This window comes from Vicia villosa, linkage group LG4, assembly GCF_029867415.1.
Source record: "Vicia villosa cultivar HV-30 ecotype Madison, WI linkage group LG4, Vvil1.0, whole genome shotgun sequence".
Classification (NCBI taxonomy): Eukaryota; Viridiplantae; Streptophyta; class Magnoliopsida; order Fabales; family Fabaceae; genus Vicia; species Vicia villosa.
The window spans coordinates 81,283,322-81,299,339 of NC_081183.1; the positions used below are offsets into that span (position 1 = coordinate 81,283,322).

Sequence of the window (16,018 nt, forward strand, 5' to 3'; positions counted from 1 at the left end):
TCAACAAACTTCGAAGCATACTTTGGTACCGTCATATTACCTTGAGTCAGCTCCAAAAATTCAATTTCTTTCCTGCCTCAAACGTCCTCAGGAAATTACCTCCTCAGGAACTGTCTTTTGAACACAGCCCAAGAAATAGCTACACCATTAGCATCTAGTTAAGCTCTAGTAGCCATCCACCAGTCATCAGCCTTTTCGGACAACATATACGTACCATACCTTACTTTCAGGTTCTCAGCACAATCGATGACTCTGAAAATATTCTCGATCTCCTTTAGCCACTTCTGAGCACCTTCAGGATCATGTGTACCCTTGAACAACTGAGGAATATTCCTCTGAAAATTTCCCAATTGCCTGTCAGCACCAATCCCAGCTCCATTTGCATTCCCTCCTAGCACACCAGTAATCATGCCCAAAGCCTCAACGATAGCATTGTCATTTCTTCCACCTCTTCCAGCCATTGTTCAGCTAATCCACAAAACAATTCCATTAGAACCAAAAGTATCGACATTGATAACTCACACTCGTCACATACAACGGAATCACTAACACTAAGACTCTGGTCACAACGAACGACTATGCTCTGATACCACTATTGTAACACCCTTATAAACCCCACGAAATTTAAATAAATAATCAGAGTAACATGAAACAAGGGTGCCACAATTCTATTTAAAAACACAAAATAACATACTTTATTGTCATGCATTAACTAAGGAACATTCATCAATGGTTCAAAATGTTGCACACTCGTGAAAAATGAACAGAGTCGCCACCAATATATTTATCCCATAAGGGAAAGGAATATCAGAAAACCTAGCAAAGGAAGGAACAGGGTCTTGCGACCATAGAACCCAGGAACGGGAGTCGGTTACGCGAGGGGAAGGTACTAGCACCCCTCACGCCCATCGTACTCGATGGTATCCACCTATGTTTGTTTCTATCTAAAGGGTGTGTACTATGTCTATGCCTAAATGTGAATGAATGCAAAATGTAGGGAAAATAAAGAATTGTACTCGCACGGGCCCTACCCCGCTGCCTACGTTTCCTTTTCAGGAATCAGAGTTACCGTAGCTCGGCTCACGATTTTCTGTTTGTTTTGTGTTTTTTAGTTGGGCGGTGTTAACGTTCGCGCTCTTGCATAAGGGATTGCCTACGATGCGTTCGAGCGGAAATAACAATGCCCTTAAGAAAGAAGAAAAAGAGATTGGTTTGTGTCTTTTAGGGTAGATAAGAGATGAACAGTTCCCAAAACCGGGCCACTCACCACTTTTTCTACTTTGTTTTAATTCGACCCATTGTTAGGTGTTTTAAGTGTTTTTGGTTGTGTATTTTTTAAGGGGAATTTGTTTGCGAGTTGAATCACATAAAAGTGTATAAAAGTGAATCCCACTCATCTCTCTTCCATTATATAGTGTTCGAGAAACAGATTAGGGAATGAATCCCACTCATTTCTCTCCCACTAAGCGATTAAGAAACAGATTAGGGAATAAATCCCACTCATTTCTTATAGCGATCGAGAAACAGATTAGGGAATGAATCCCACTCATTTCTCTCCCACTAAGCGATTAAGAAACAGATTAGGGAATAAATCCCACTCATTTCTTATAGCGATCGAGAAACAGATTAGGGAATGAATCCCACTCATTTCTCTCCCACTAAGCGATTAAGAAACAGATTAGGGAATAAATCCCACTCATTTCTTACTCACTATTAGTAAAGTGTGATTCGCGTCTTCTGTTTATTAAGTATTTTAAAAGTTGAAAGAAAAAAGAATGCAATGGGGAACTATATCTAAGTTCTAATCTAAGTTGTCTATACAAGGGAATCAAAATAAAAGAACTATACACTTTATTAAAGAAAAAAAACTATACATGGAATAGGTAAAGGAAAGTCAATATACGGAAAATAAAATTGAGAACTATAGCAAACAAATTGGCATTCACAAACACACATATATCAATTAGTTCTAAGAAAATCGAGACTAAAATTAATTCCTAAGTCTATTAAAGAATTAGAATGAAAATCTAATCTACACTACAGGGGGGTGTACTAGCAGTTCTTAAATAGACTAAAATCAGTCATCAGCAAAGAACTGGGCTTAAACAGGGGTGTGAGAATAACAAGGGCACTCAGGCCCATGAACATCGCGCATGGTGTGTTAGCAAGGAAGGGGTACGATTCATAAACTTTTCAGGCCCAACACGCGTGAAGCCGAAATCCCATTCACCTATGATCCACATTTTATTTTACTTTTTTTGTCAGCATTTATTCATTATGGCTATGGTTTTTTTTCATATATGAGACGTGACATTCAACACACACACTATATCAATTGGTCCAATGCGATTTAAGTGACTACATGACAAAATGAATTCTTAACCAATCAACACTCGACACCTCACGCCCCCAATCATTTAAAACAAACCGGCCAGAGAATGGGATTCTGAACCAATGGCGATGTGCCACATTGGATCGGAGAGAGAAGGCTACCAATATTCATGCAGACGCCAGAGACTTTTCCGGTCTTCTTCTCCGGTGGTCTTCCACGGCGGAGGTCACTCTTTTTTTCCAGAAATGCATAAAGATAACACCTTTCCCATCGAAATTTTATGTAGATTACGGATCTGGTCTTAGATTTTCCTAAAGCTATCTCTAATGTCTGATCCGAGGCCATTCTAAGAACCCTAAGTTCATCAACCTCATTAAAATCCAACTTAAATCTTTGCAGTGTGTTCATGATCAATTATTGAATTCAAACAAGTGATTTTAGGCAAGTAAATACACACAATAACACGCAAACAAGATTCATCCTTGGAAATCAAAATCTCACGCACAGAACCACATTAAGCATGTTACTATATGCTTCATCAACTAATCTACATATGCTTTCAAGAAACTTACTTGTTCGAAGCTTGGATCTTAGAGGCGAAGAAAACCTTGAGATGCAGTAGTAATCACAAACTCAGTCCTCCACTCTTGGAACCTTGCAGAAGAAAGAGACGCGATGGTGAAGCTTTCGATCTTGACTCACACAAGTAATGATGATGACGATGTTGTTTAGAATTTGAGACTCGAGGAGATGACGAAGATGAATGAGGTTGCTTCAATGGTGGTGATGAAGATTCGGTTATGGAAGCATCGTAGTAGAAAAGTTTGTTAGAGAATGTAACAAACTTTCTCTTGGAAGTTGAATGAAGAGAAAGAGAAGAGAGAGAACGAGAGAGGATGAGTGAGGAGAGAGTTTTTGAAAGTAAGGAAAATGAGAGTGTGTGGTGAAAAATGAATGCGTGATCTCTGATTTGTGAAGAGGTTTAACTTTTATATGGAGTTGTGATGGTACATGGTGAGGTATGGTGGAGGTGTAAGCACTTGATCTTTTTCAAACATAGTGCACATGTTGTGTAATTTGTTAGTAAGCTTTTCTCTCGCCCTTCATGTTGCAGTGTCATGCATGGTTTTATTGTGGAATGATGGTAAAAGCTGATAGTAAAGTCACGCACGTGCTGGTCCTTGTCGAATGCCAACCTGCAGCCAAGTGTCAAACACATGAGTTTTAGATCTTGTATCTCTCTCTATACTTAACCAGGTGGAATAATTGTTGGCTTATTGTAAAGACGATGTATAATAGAGCAAATTCCATGTTGGTGATGTTTTGAATTATTGCTTGGAATTAGGAGAGAATGACTTGGAAAAATGATGCATTGTTGCTACATATGGCTCACGCGCGTCTGACTGGGATTTGGCCTCATGTTTTGGTCGAAATACAACTTGGTCAGGGTACAACTTTGAAGCTTCATAATTTTCTCAATACATGCTCAATCATCACACTCCTTAGCTTAATAGAAAGAGGGCATGGAAAGGAGTAGTTTGAGACCTAGTTTGAACCAAATGGAGGTTTGTAGAATCTCTGAATAAAGCTTACATTACGCTCACCACATGTTTTCCAAAATGCACGCTCGTGACCTGGATCCCGACCTAGCCAGATGTTCAACCAAGACTTTGCGAAACAATGACTTTAGATGATCATAAATGATTCATACTTTGTCCAAATGACTTATTTCTTGGCTTGTTATGAAGAGGACATGGAGGAGAAGATAATGAGACCAAGCTTGAATCCATAGCACTTTTGTAGAACTCTAAAATCAATATAACATCTGGCGCACCAAGTGTTTGATGGAATGTCTATGCGTGACCTGGTCCATGACCTGGATTGTGACTTGTAATCTATAATAATTTCCAAACTTCCAATGATCATATCTTTTGATCCAAGCTTCAAATGGAAATGTGTCCAACTACAAAGTTGTTCATCTCCATGAGATAAACAACATTGGTGTTGGCTATTTTCTGAAAAAATGTCAAATGCCACGTGTAAACATGCTGTGAAGTCAGCTGCCAACCCATCCTTAAAACTTCAAAAAATTCTCTAAGTATGAAATTTTCCACTTTTAGCCATATTTCCCAAAATGGAAACTTTAACCCATTCTCCCTGATTTTATTATTCCTTTGACTTTTCTTGACTATTTTCCATCTTGGGTCAATATTTGGACAATTCTTCTGATTTTGACCAGAATGTCTAAAAGTCAACTGTTATGATTTTTCCGATCTCAATGAAATTCCTGATTAATCAGCTTCTGACCAATGGCAATCGATTGAACATCTCCACACAGTCATCATACCATCTCCCTTCATAAAATCAGCTCTTGATCCATGTATTGACCAAAAAGTCTACTGCGTTAACTTTGGTCAAAAAACCCTAATTCAGGATAATCATATGAGTAGTAAGCTTGTATTTTCTAACCAATGCTCTGACTTGAAGGTGAGGAAACCCTGATTCAAGGGAGCCCTCAGAAGGATAATGCCACTAGACTAGACCTCAGATCCCTATATTTAATCAGAAATCCTTTGTACCAGGAGCCTCTTTCTTGCCACCTTTTAGGATAGTAATCATGATATGAATGCATGAATTGGGCCATGACCTAAATGATGTATGTATATGGATTGTAGGCCAGATAAATAGGGTAGGACAAATTTGGGGTATGACACACAACATCTCATGTCAACATAGTGGAAAATTAAACAATCGGATAGGCACAACATCTTTGATACCATATCCCGTAAAATAACCCAAAATAAACAATTAAAGTTACAAACTCAAAACTAGCATTCCCCAGTGTTACAATATCAGAGCATGACACTTGACGCTACACTAACACACTCACTTATGAGCTAATCCTCACCAAGTCGAAAGCCGCTTTCCTCAATCTGAAAAAATGACAACATGTAAGGGTGAGTCTCATTCACAGTTAATAAATATTATGCATTCGTAAGCAACACAACATCATAGCATACCATTCACCCAATTTGCATTATATTAAGATTTTCATACAATTATCAAGTAACCATACCAACAATCACATGACCAAAATAGAACACTGAAACTCATTCAATCATATTATATCAATATGCCCATGGACCAACTAAGACTATGCATGTGGTACCAATAATCTGTGGACTTAATCCACCCGACCGATCTATATATCACCGATATACGGTCCAACGGACACAATTTCTGCACAATGGGAAATATGTCCACCATTTGATCCAAACATCACCAGGATCCATCACCGAATGCATATGAATGAATGCACACATATAACATACTTAAACACATCACTGATCTGATGCACCGCATTGTCTCACCATAACTCACCATTTTCATCACCGACAAAGTATGTACATGTTTGCACAATCATTCAATTATTCACACATTCATCATGACAATCATAACAATAACCACCATTCATTTGTCATTACACCGAAACATTGTCATATTCACACATCCACACATATGCACAATATTTCATTTCACAAAGCAATTAAATCCATTTTAAAAATAAGTCGGCCACTGCCCATACTTCTAATTTATATTATATAACATTTAGTTAGCTATGCAATGCCTAAAACGGCACATAAAAAGAGTAAACGGATCAAAAGATACGAAATTTTGAAGTTTAGAAAAATTTCTGCACAGTAGGGTCCGTTCAGCGGACCACTAGCGACGTGAGGCAGAAGCGAACTTCCTTTAGACCTGCGCTAAGCGGACCACTAGCGACCCTTGACAGAAGCTAACCAGGTCAGGTCCTCCGCTTAGTGGAACCCCCTCCGCTTAGCGGACCTGCGATTTTGCAGATTCGCAAGTCTGCGACTGACCCTGCGATTTCACACATTCAAGGTCTAAAAACGCTTCTAAACATCATATACAGCCAAACAATCATCAATTGCATCATTATACATCAAAACAACACATTATGAACCAATAATCTATGCAATTTCATCAATCAAAACCTCCCTAAACTTAATAATCCAAAACCCAATACAACCAATTGAATCAAACAATATTCTAATCAGTCCTATTACCTATAATCACATAATAGATACTAAAAGGAAGAGTCCCCCTTACCTTCGATGTGAGTTCTTGAAGGTTCCCTTCTTCCTCTTCTTCTTCTCTTCTTTGCTCTTTCACGTGTTCTTCCTTTTCTCCCAATTGCCTCTTTTCTTATTTTATGAAAAATAACATAAAATAAACACAACTTAGTAAAAGGCCTAACCAAATAGCACCCCTCTCTTACTAACATTACACCATAAGCCCAATAGCTCTTATTCCATGATTTTCCAGTTAAATCCAAATTAAAATACTAAAATTCCAATTATTTAATTTAAATCCAACTTAAATTGATAAACAGAAAATATGGGGTGTTACAATCATCAGCCAAAAGGTTTGAGTTTGAGTTGAGGGATTTGAAAAGGGGAACGGGTTTGTCGGCCGTCGTCAGTTAATCGACAACGGCGGGTTAGGGTTGTTCAAGACAACCCTAACGCAAACCCTCTGAGGGAGAAGAGAAGCGTAAAAAAATTTAAAAGCGTAGAAAAAAAAGATTGTGCGTGTGAATTTTTGCAAATTGTACGTGAAGTGAAAAAAAGGTCCTCCAAATAGGATTGCCAAAGGTCCTATTTATAATGGGAAATTTAGGTTAAAAATCCCAAAAAAGAAATAACTCATATCCAAAAGCCCAACAACCCATTTTTTTTAAAAAAATTGGTAAAAATAGGAGAGAAAGTGTGAAAATGTCACTCATGGGATTCAAACTCACGACTTCTTATTTGCAAGTCTTGCTTCCTTACTAATTGTGCTATGTTATTAAAAGTGTATGAAACATAGACAAATATTTTCTATTTATTAAAGTATAAATAGTTTAAGAGTAAACTATTATACTTTTGATAGAAACAAATAATTACAAAAATCCAAAATATTGTAGATAAATCGAGGAAGTTTATAAAAACCAAGTTTAAAAATAATTTTGACTCCTAAAATTGGGCCTCATATTCTTATGAATAATAAGCCCAATTAAATACACACTTTTACTTAATGTATACTCCTATCTTTTGAATTGGACAATTTAGAGAATGGTTACTCTTTTGAAATGGGCTTGCCAATCAAGATGTCAAGCCCACTAGTTTGATATACACCCCTTGTAGAATTTGTACTACATCCCTGTTAATAAAATGTAATAGCAATAAGGCAAATTTTGGGTATGACAGCTGGGCGCAATTAGAGTGAGAATGAGGATGGGTATTCAACTCATCTAATTTTTCAATCGTTTCAAACCCATACTTGGTGTGTGGAAGTTTGAATGATTGCCGCTCTTGAAGAATTACACCCCGCCTTTTGGCCTAAGGGAACTATGTAAGTCTTATGCTTCGTAAGCATCAATATCTCTATGATTTTTTAGTGTTTACTGACGTCTTTCAGACAAGCCTAGTAGTCACTAGTCTTCGTGGTTATTTTCCCATTTGCTGAGTGCAATTTGAGTAAGGATATTATCCTATATCTCGATCATTTGGATGAGCATACTTGGTGTGTGACAATTTGAATGATTGCCTCTCTTGAAGAGTTACACCCCGTCTGTTGGCATGTGGGATTCATGTAATTCTTGTGCTCCGCAAGCACCAATGCCTTCTTGAAAGCCCAGCGTTTACTGGCATCCCCTGATTAAGTCTAGTCGTTACTAATCTTCTCTCAATCAAGCCTAATGGTTATTGGCATCGCCTTCAAGCCCAATGTTTATTGGCATCACCTTCAAATCCAATGTTAATAACATCCCCCAATAGAGTCTAGTCGTTACTAGTCGTCTTCAGTCAAGTCCAATGATTATTGGTATAACTTTTCAGATCTAGAGTCACCCTTCGGCTGTGTCTCTTTTTGAAGTCTAATTAAGGGTAGAAAATTTGGTAAGATTCCCCTTCAGTTGGTCACTTCCTTTTGGAGCCACATGCAGCTGGTATCCTTTGTTTAAGTCTAACTGAGGTTAGCAATTAGGATTAGATTCCCCTTAGGCTGGTTTCGTCCTTTTTTGTGTCTCCCTTTGGCTGTGTCTCTTTTTGAAGTCTAACTGAGGTTAGCAAGTTGGTAAGATTCGCCTTTGGTCGGTTTCTTCCTTTCGGAGCCACCTGCGGCTGGTATCCTTTGTTGAAGTCTAGCTGAGGTTAGCAATTAGGATTAGATTCCCCATCGGCAGGTCTCATCCTTTGTTAAGTCACCCTTCGGCTGTGTCTCTTTTAGAAGTCTAACCGAGGTTAGGAATTAGGATTAAATTCCCCTTCGGCTGGTTTCGTCCTTTGTTGAGTCACCTTTCGGCTGTGTCTCTTTTTGAAGTCTAACAGAGGTTAGCAAGTTGGTAAGATTCCTCTTCGGCCGGTTTCTTCCTTTCGGATCCCCTTGCGGCTGTTATCCTTTGTTGAAGTCTAACTGAGGTTAGCAAATAGGATTATATTCCCCTTCAGAAGGTTTCGTCCTTTGTTGAGTCACCCTTCGGCTGTGTCTCTTTTTGAAGTCTAACTGAGGTTAGCAAATATGATTAGATTCCCCTTTGGCTGTTTTCGTCCTTCGTTGAGTCACCCTTCGACTGTGTCTCTTTTTGAAGTCTAACTGAGGTTAGCAAGTTGGTAAGATTCCCCTTCGTCCAGTATCTTCCTTTCGGAGCCACCTGCGACTGGTATCTGATAACACGAATACATATCGTATATTTAGCTTAATTTACATGTATTATTATCCTATTTTATTTCGATTTTATTATTTTATTTTGTATTATGTCGGTATTTTTATTTTATTTTAGGTATTTAATAAAATCAGGGCTTGCAAAAGAAATGATGGAAAAATAGTCAAATTGAAGATTAAAAGCCAAAAAGGGGTGTAACATTAAACAAAGGGCGCAGGAAGAAGAAGACAAGGCCCAAGATGCAAACAGGCCCAGGACGAGAGGCACCACCATCCTTCTGCCGGTCGGCACCTCCCCCTCTCTGTCGTTTGGCATCCCCTTGAATATTGGTGTGTGACGTTAGTCACACACCCAGGCCCAGAAGAGGAGTCTGTTTCAAACGCTATTTTTCCTCCGCCTATTTTCCCTCCACGAAGATGCTGAGACGATACATTTTTCAAGATCAATTCAAATCCTAGTACTGCTCTATAAATACAACACAAGACCTGAATCAAAGAGAGTTTTGGAGAACCCTAAGTGCCGTTTATTTTCTTCTGCAATTTACTTTCTTTCCGAACCACCTGCAATAGTTTTCCACACCAGAACACTGTTGCATCTCAATTTCTTTAAGCTTCATAATTTAGTTTTTAGTTTTAGATTCAGTTTATTTTCTGCAATTGATTTTCGTTCCGGATTCAAGGATTGATACTTCAAGATTATTCATTAAAGTCTTGCAAATTTAATTCAGGTTTATTTATTAGCTTTAATTATTATTTTCTGTTTATGTTAATTTATCGAATTATGCCCGGAATGTTATTTATCTTCTATGCCTATTTTGTTCCGTCTATTAAAATAATGTCCGGCTAAATATTTATTATCGGTATGTAAGGTCATATAACCGAGGGAATCGAGTAATACTTTCGACGTATTTTATTAATGAAATTTATTTATCTGGTATTAGTTTCTAATGCTTAATTCAACTGTTTTGTAACGAGAGTTAAAAACAATAGAAGTTAGGATCAATAAAAACGAGAGTTTGAGGTTTTAACTTGATAGTAGGAATTAAACATTACCCTTAAATACAACGAGAGCGCTTTAAGGGTAATTAGTCTTCATCGGTTTTCAAAAATTATTTTAAACTTGATTTGATACAGCGAGAGCGCTCACTTAGGTTTAATAATGAGATCGTAATCAATAAACACGAGAGTGTGAGAGGAAGGTTTTTAAACAAATGATTTCTATAAAAAGAGTATTTTAAATTACGATTCACGTCGATAGTTTACTAGATCCCCGACGTCCGACCATTACATACCCATAATATTCCCGCTTATTTAATTTAATTATATTTATTTTACTTTCCCGTCTGATCATAATCAATCAGATATTAGCCTTAGATTTACGTAGTAGTGATTAACTACATTAGGTCGATTCTTAGTCCCTGTGGGTTCGATATCTTTTAAAACTACGCGATAGACTGTGCACTTGCAGTCATTATCACAGACATACCCCATTTTGTCGCGATCAAGTTTTTGGCGCCGTTGCCAGGGACTAATTTAGTCGATATCGTAATTAACTGTTATGTTGTAGAGACTAAGGCAACTTAATTACTCTAATTCCCTTTGTGCATGCCAAGTACTCGCTCTCGAAGTGAAGACTCAGTGCTTCCAATTCCCGAACCGGAGCATTCTATCACTGTATCACGTCGATTACGACGAACTCGCACTCTTGTTCCTAATCCTACTTCTGATCCAGTTGAAGAATCAACAATGGGAGAACAGCCGCGTCCTCTCAAGTCGTATGTTATTCCTTCGCAAGCTGAACTACACAATAGCATCATCGCCCCTGCTATTGAGGCGAACAATTTCGAGCTAAAACCGTCTTTGTTGTCAACTGTACAACAAAACCAATTTTCTGGAAATTCGATGGAAGACCCTAACCTTCACTTGTCAGTGTTCCTGCAATATGCAGACACTGTAAAAGCAAATGGTGTTAGTTCGGAAGTTATCCGATTGTGCCTTTTTCCTTTTTCACTGAGGGATAGAGCTAGAGCTTGGCTCCAGTCTTTACCCGCGAATTCTGTCACGACCTGGAATGGACTTAAGAAAGTCTTCCTGGCACGTTATTTTCCACCTAGTAAGACCGCCATGCTAAGAGCCCAGATCAATGGGTTTAGACAAAAAGACAACGAGTCCTTATTTGAAGCATGGGAAAGATACAAGGACATGCTTAGACTTTGTCCACATCACGGTTTAGAACAATGGTTAATTATCCATACCTTCTACAATGAACTCCTCTACAACACGAGACTTACAATTGACGCCGCCGCAGGTGGCACACTGATGGATAAATAATATGCCGATGCCTACGCACTTATCGAGAGTATGGATCAAAACCATTATCAATGGGGAGGCGAGAGAGCTCAGTCAGAGAAAACTTCTGGAGAGAAATCTTCAACGAAGAGTGGTATGTACGAGATAAGTAGCCTCGACCGTGTTAACGCCAAAGTCGATGCCCTAACTCAAAAGATCGAGAACCTCACTGTAGCACCTGTAGCCGCCGTGGCTGCTGTTTCCCCAAATCGCGAAATATGCGGGATGTCTGGACATGCTGCCCCCGAGTGCTATCTTTTGGCAAGAGTTTCCCTTGAACCAGTAAACTATGCTCAAGGAAACCCCTACTCAAACACGTATAACCCAGGATGGAAGAATCACCCTAACTTCTCGTACAAGAACAATAATGCTTTGTACGCACCTGGTCAAGCACCCAGGTACCACCTGGATATCAAAAGGCACCCTTCGCTGCTCATAACGTCCCCAGGAAGTCTAAAACTTAGAATTAATAATGGAAAATTTCATAGCCACTCAAACTCAGACTAATAAGGATTTACTAAACCAAAGCGTGCACAGTAATGAGCAAATCAAACAGTTAGCGACTAAAGTAGACGCGTTGGCCACTTACAACAAGATGCTTGAGTCACAAATCTCTCAAGTGGCACAACAACAAGCACCTACTGCCGCACCTGCTAGGACATTTCCTGGACAACCACAACCAAACCCAGAAGGACATGCTCATGCTATTATTCTGCGAAGTGGTAGAGAAATAGACGAACCGACTGACCCTAGGCTTAAAAACCCTGCTATGTTCCAAAGCCCTAGTAAGACAACTGAGGAGGAAAGTAGACCCAAGGATAAACCAAGTAATCGAAAGAGAAAGAGTACAAGGAAGGCGAGACGGAGGAAAAAGAAGCGCCATACATACCTCCACCATCTTATAAACCACCTATCTCGTACCCTCAAAGGTTCGAGAAATCTAAAAGCATAGGGCAGTTTTAGAATTTTGTCGAACTTCTTAAACAGTTGAACATCACAATTCAATTTACATAAGCCATTACACAAATGCCCTCACTGCCGAATGTGGTGTTATAGATGGATGTGTAAGAGAGATAGGATTATCGGAAGAATCTTACTCTGAAGTTATAAAGATTCCGATACCCCTGATTTTCGAAGATGACAATTGGCGTCCGGAATATCGAGACGATAGTTTAAGCGAATGCAAAACTTTAACACCCAACCCTATGCCTTGCCCTAAGAAACCAACATTGGACCTTAAACCATTACCCAAGACTCTTAGGTATGAATACCTAGACGATAAGCTCAAAAGACCAGTAATAGTCAACGCAGAGCTAGGAGCCACAGAGAGCGAGAAGCTATTACAAGTATTAAGGAAGTATCCATCTGTGTTAGGATATAACATTGCTGATCTGAAAGGAATAAGTCCTTCCATATGTATGCATCACATCATGTTGGAAGAAGATTGCAAAACCTCTAGGGAACATCGAAGAAGGATTAACCCTATCTTGAGCATAGTAGTTAAAGATGAAGTTACCAAACTTCTGAATGCCAGAATTATATATCCAATCTCTGATAGTCAGTGGGTAAGTCCGGTCCATTATGTACCAAAGAAGGGAGGCATAACAATTACCGTAAATAAGTCAGTTGAATCTATCGCCGAAACAAAAGTGACTGGAGCAAGGATGTGTATTGACTATCGTAAATTAAACAAAGCCACAAGGAAAGACAATTTCCCTCTTCCCTTTATTGACCAAATGCTCGAACGCTTAGCAAAACACTCTTATTACTGCTACCTGGATGGTTACTGAGGATTCTTTCAAATCCCAATTCACCCTGAGACCAAGAGAAAACAACCTTCACATGCCCTTATTGAACATTCGCTTATAGACGAATGTCATTCGAATTATGTAACGCCCTTGCGACATTTCAAAGATGCATGATGTCAATTTTCGCTGATTACATAGACAACATCATGGAAGTCTTTATGGACGACTTCTTTGTGTGTGGGGAAGATTTTGAAGGATGCCTCTCTAATCTAGAAAAAGTATTGGACAAATGTGTACAAGTTAACCTCGTCCTAAATTGGGAAAAGTGTCACTTTATGGTTAAACAAGGGATTGTACTTGGACATGTAGTTTCCGAAAGAGGAATTGAAGTCGATAAAGCAAAGATCGAAGTAATAGAAAACCTCTAACCCCCAAAAATAGTTAGAGAACTACGGAGCTTCTTAGGACACGCAGGTTTCTATCGAAGATTTATAAAGGACTTTTCTAAGATCTCTAAACCTCTGAGCAGCCTATTAATGAAAGACGTTGAATTTAATTTCAACGATGAATGTTTAGAAGCCTTTGAAGTACTAAAGACAGCCTTTATATCAACACCCGTAATGGAACCACCCGACTGGAATTTACCGTTTGAAATTATGTGCGATGCAAGTGACTATGTTGTAGGAGTAGTCTTAGGCCAAAGGAAAGATAAGAAACTCCATGCAATATACTATGCAAGTAGGACGTTAGACCCTGCACAAATGAATTACGCCACAACCGAAAAGGAACTCTTGGCCGTGGTCTTCGCGTTAGATAAGTTTTGTTCCTATCTGATAGGAGCAAAGATAATAGTTTACACCGACAATGCGGCCATTAGGTATCTACTAGCTAAGCAAGATGCAAAACCAAGACTCTTAAGGTGGATCCTATTGCTACAAGAATTTGATTTGGAAATCAAAGATAAAAAGGGAACCGAAAACGTAGTAGCCAATTAACGATGATTTCCCTTATGAACGCTTAATAGAACATTTAGAATCCGAAAGTGGCACATTGGAACAACCTAAAGCGCAAACCGAAGTTGTTTAGACACTAAGCGCCGAAACCACATTGCCATGGTATGCTGATTTTGTCAACTACCTAGCAGCAAGAGTGCTTCCGCCTGACATGACTGTAATACGGTGAACTGACTTTAAAGATATGTCGCGGTAAGCAAGAGTCGCCACCGACTTTTATTTTATCCAAATTATCAGAAAGGCTAAAAGAACAGGAAAAACCTTTTAAATAAAAATTGAGTTCGGGGGGTAATTTATGCAAAGGGAATGTGTAAGGCACCCTTTGCATCCATGGTTTTCCATGGGCTCTTAATTGCTTTGCTCTTTAGTTTTAGAAAGGTAGAAGAAGAAGAAATAAGGACTTTAGCTCGTAAATGAGCGTAGCCTTTTTGAAGGTTTATGAAAAAGTGTAAGAAAAAGATTAAAACCAGAGCAAAGCAATTAGGGCAAATTACCTGGTTAGATGAAAAATGTTCTTTTAGCCTTTCAGGGCTATCCATACCATAGGAGGGTAGGGAAGTCATTTTATTTGGAGGTTGAAGGGTCGTCGCAATTATCGTTTTCCATAAGACTTTCCCTGCCATAGAGGGGCAGGTAGTCTAAGGGAAGGATCAGAATAGCCATTTAATTTTAGGCAACCGGAGGATACCTCAACATTTCGTAGGCAACTTCGAGGGGCGAGATCATATTAGCGAATCGAAGGCAGCATCATTAGGGACTTATGATCTAAATGAACTGAGGGCAACATTGCTGAGGTATCCTCGTATTTGAGAGACTTGGCTATTCTGCATTAAAGCACAAGGCAACAGGCAACAGGGAACAAGAGGGGTTACCATAAAAGGTGTGTGGGTGCAAAAATCACGTGATCGGATTCAGAATAAATTATCTTGTAATTAAGTGATTCTAAATTCAGTTCGAGGTTATCACTCCCTAGATTACTAACCATGCAGTAATATAATGCAGTTTAAGTGCCTTCAAGGCCAAACAATACAACCTCGAAGCAGTTACATGATAAAATATGGGGAAGGGGAGAACGCAATAATAAAAACCCAACAGAGCAAGAAGGTTTGACATAAGTAATAATTTAAAACAAGGAAGAAAATGAATTAGATTTTAGGGTTACCGACTAATCGAGCTTTGGCGGTTGGCTACCCCTGAAAATTTGGAAAAGGAAAAACAAACACAGAGGGGGTGAGTGTATGGCCAGTTCATTGATCAGAAAGGCAAAAATAAATAATTGAAATTAAAAGGCAAAAATAATTAAATGAATAAGAATAAAATCAGGGACTTAGCTTTGATCTGATATGGCTCGTAGTCGGAGGAAACCCTGGCGCCACCCTAAAAAAATTGCACAAGGAAAATGACTTCAGTGTAGACATCATCTTCGTAAACCCTGATTAGGGTACGAATTAATAGGATTAACAGAATAAAAAAAATCAATTTAATTAATTATTGGTTTTTCCACCTAATTAATTAAATCGGTGAAAATCAGGTTTCGATTAAATATATAACCCTAATATTTATTAACCAAATAAGAAATTTTATAATTAATTCAATAATTAATCAAATTAATTTGATTATTTAATAATGATAAAAAAATATTATTAAGAACCAAATTACATTAATTAATTGACCATGAAATAAAACTATTGGAAATAATTGTTTTTGTTTTTTTATTAAAAAGAAGGTAAATAAATAAAAAAAAATTAATTAAAAGAAAAATTTGTTAAACAAATAAGATAAAAAGAATATAAAAACAAATAAAAAAAATTTAGAAACCACTTAGCTGCGATTGGGTGTAGTAAGCTTGG

At 38.3% G+C, this 16,018-nt stretch overlaps 1 non-coding gene across 1 annotated transcript; it reads right to left on the reverse strand.

The window, feature by feature from the left end:
• Window positions 1–11,182: 11,182 nt before the first annotated feature.
• LOC131600812 (small nucleolar RNA R71) lies at window positions 11,183–11,289 on the reverse strand. The gene has a single exon (XR_009283419.1). It is a non-coding gene; the product is annotated as a small nucleolar RNA R71 (small nucleolar RNA).
• Window positions 11,290–16,018: the final 4,729 nt, after the last annotated feature.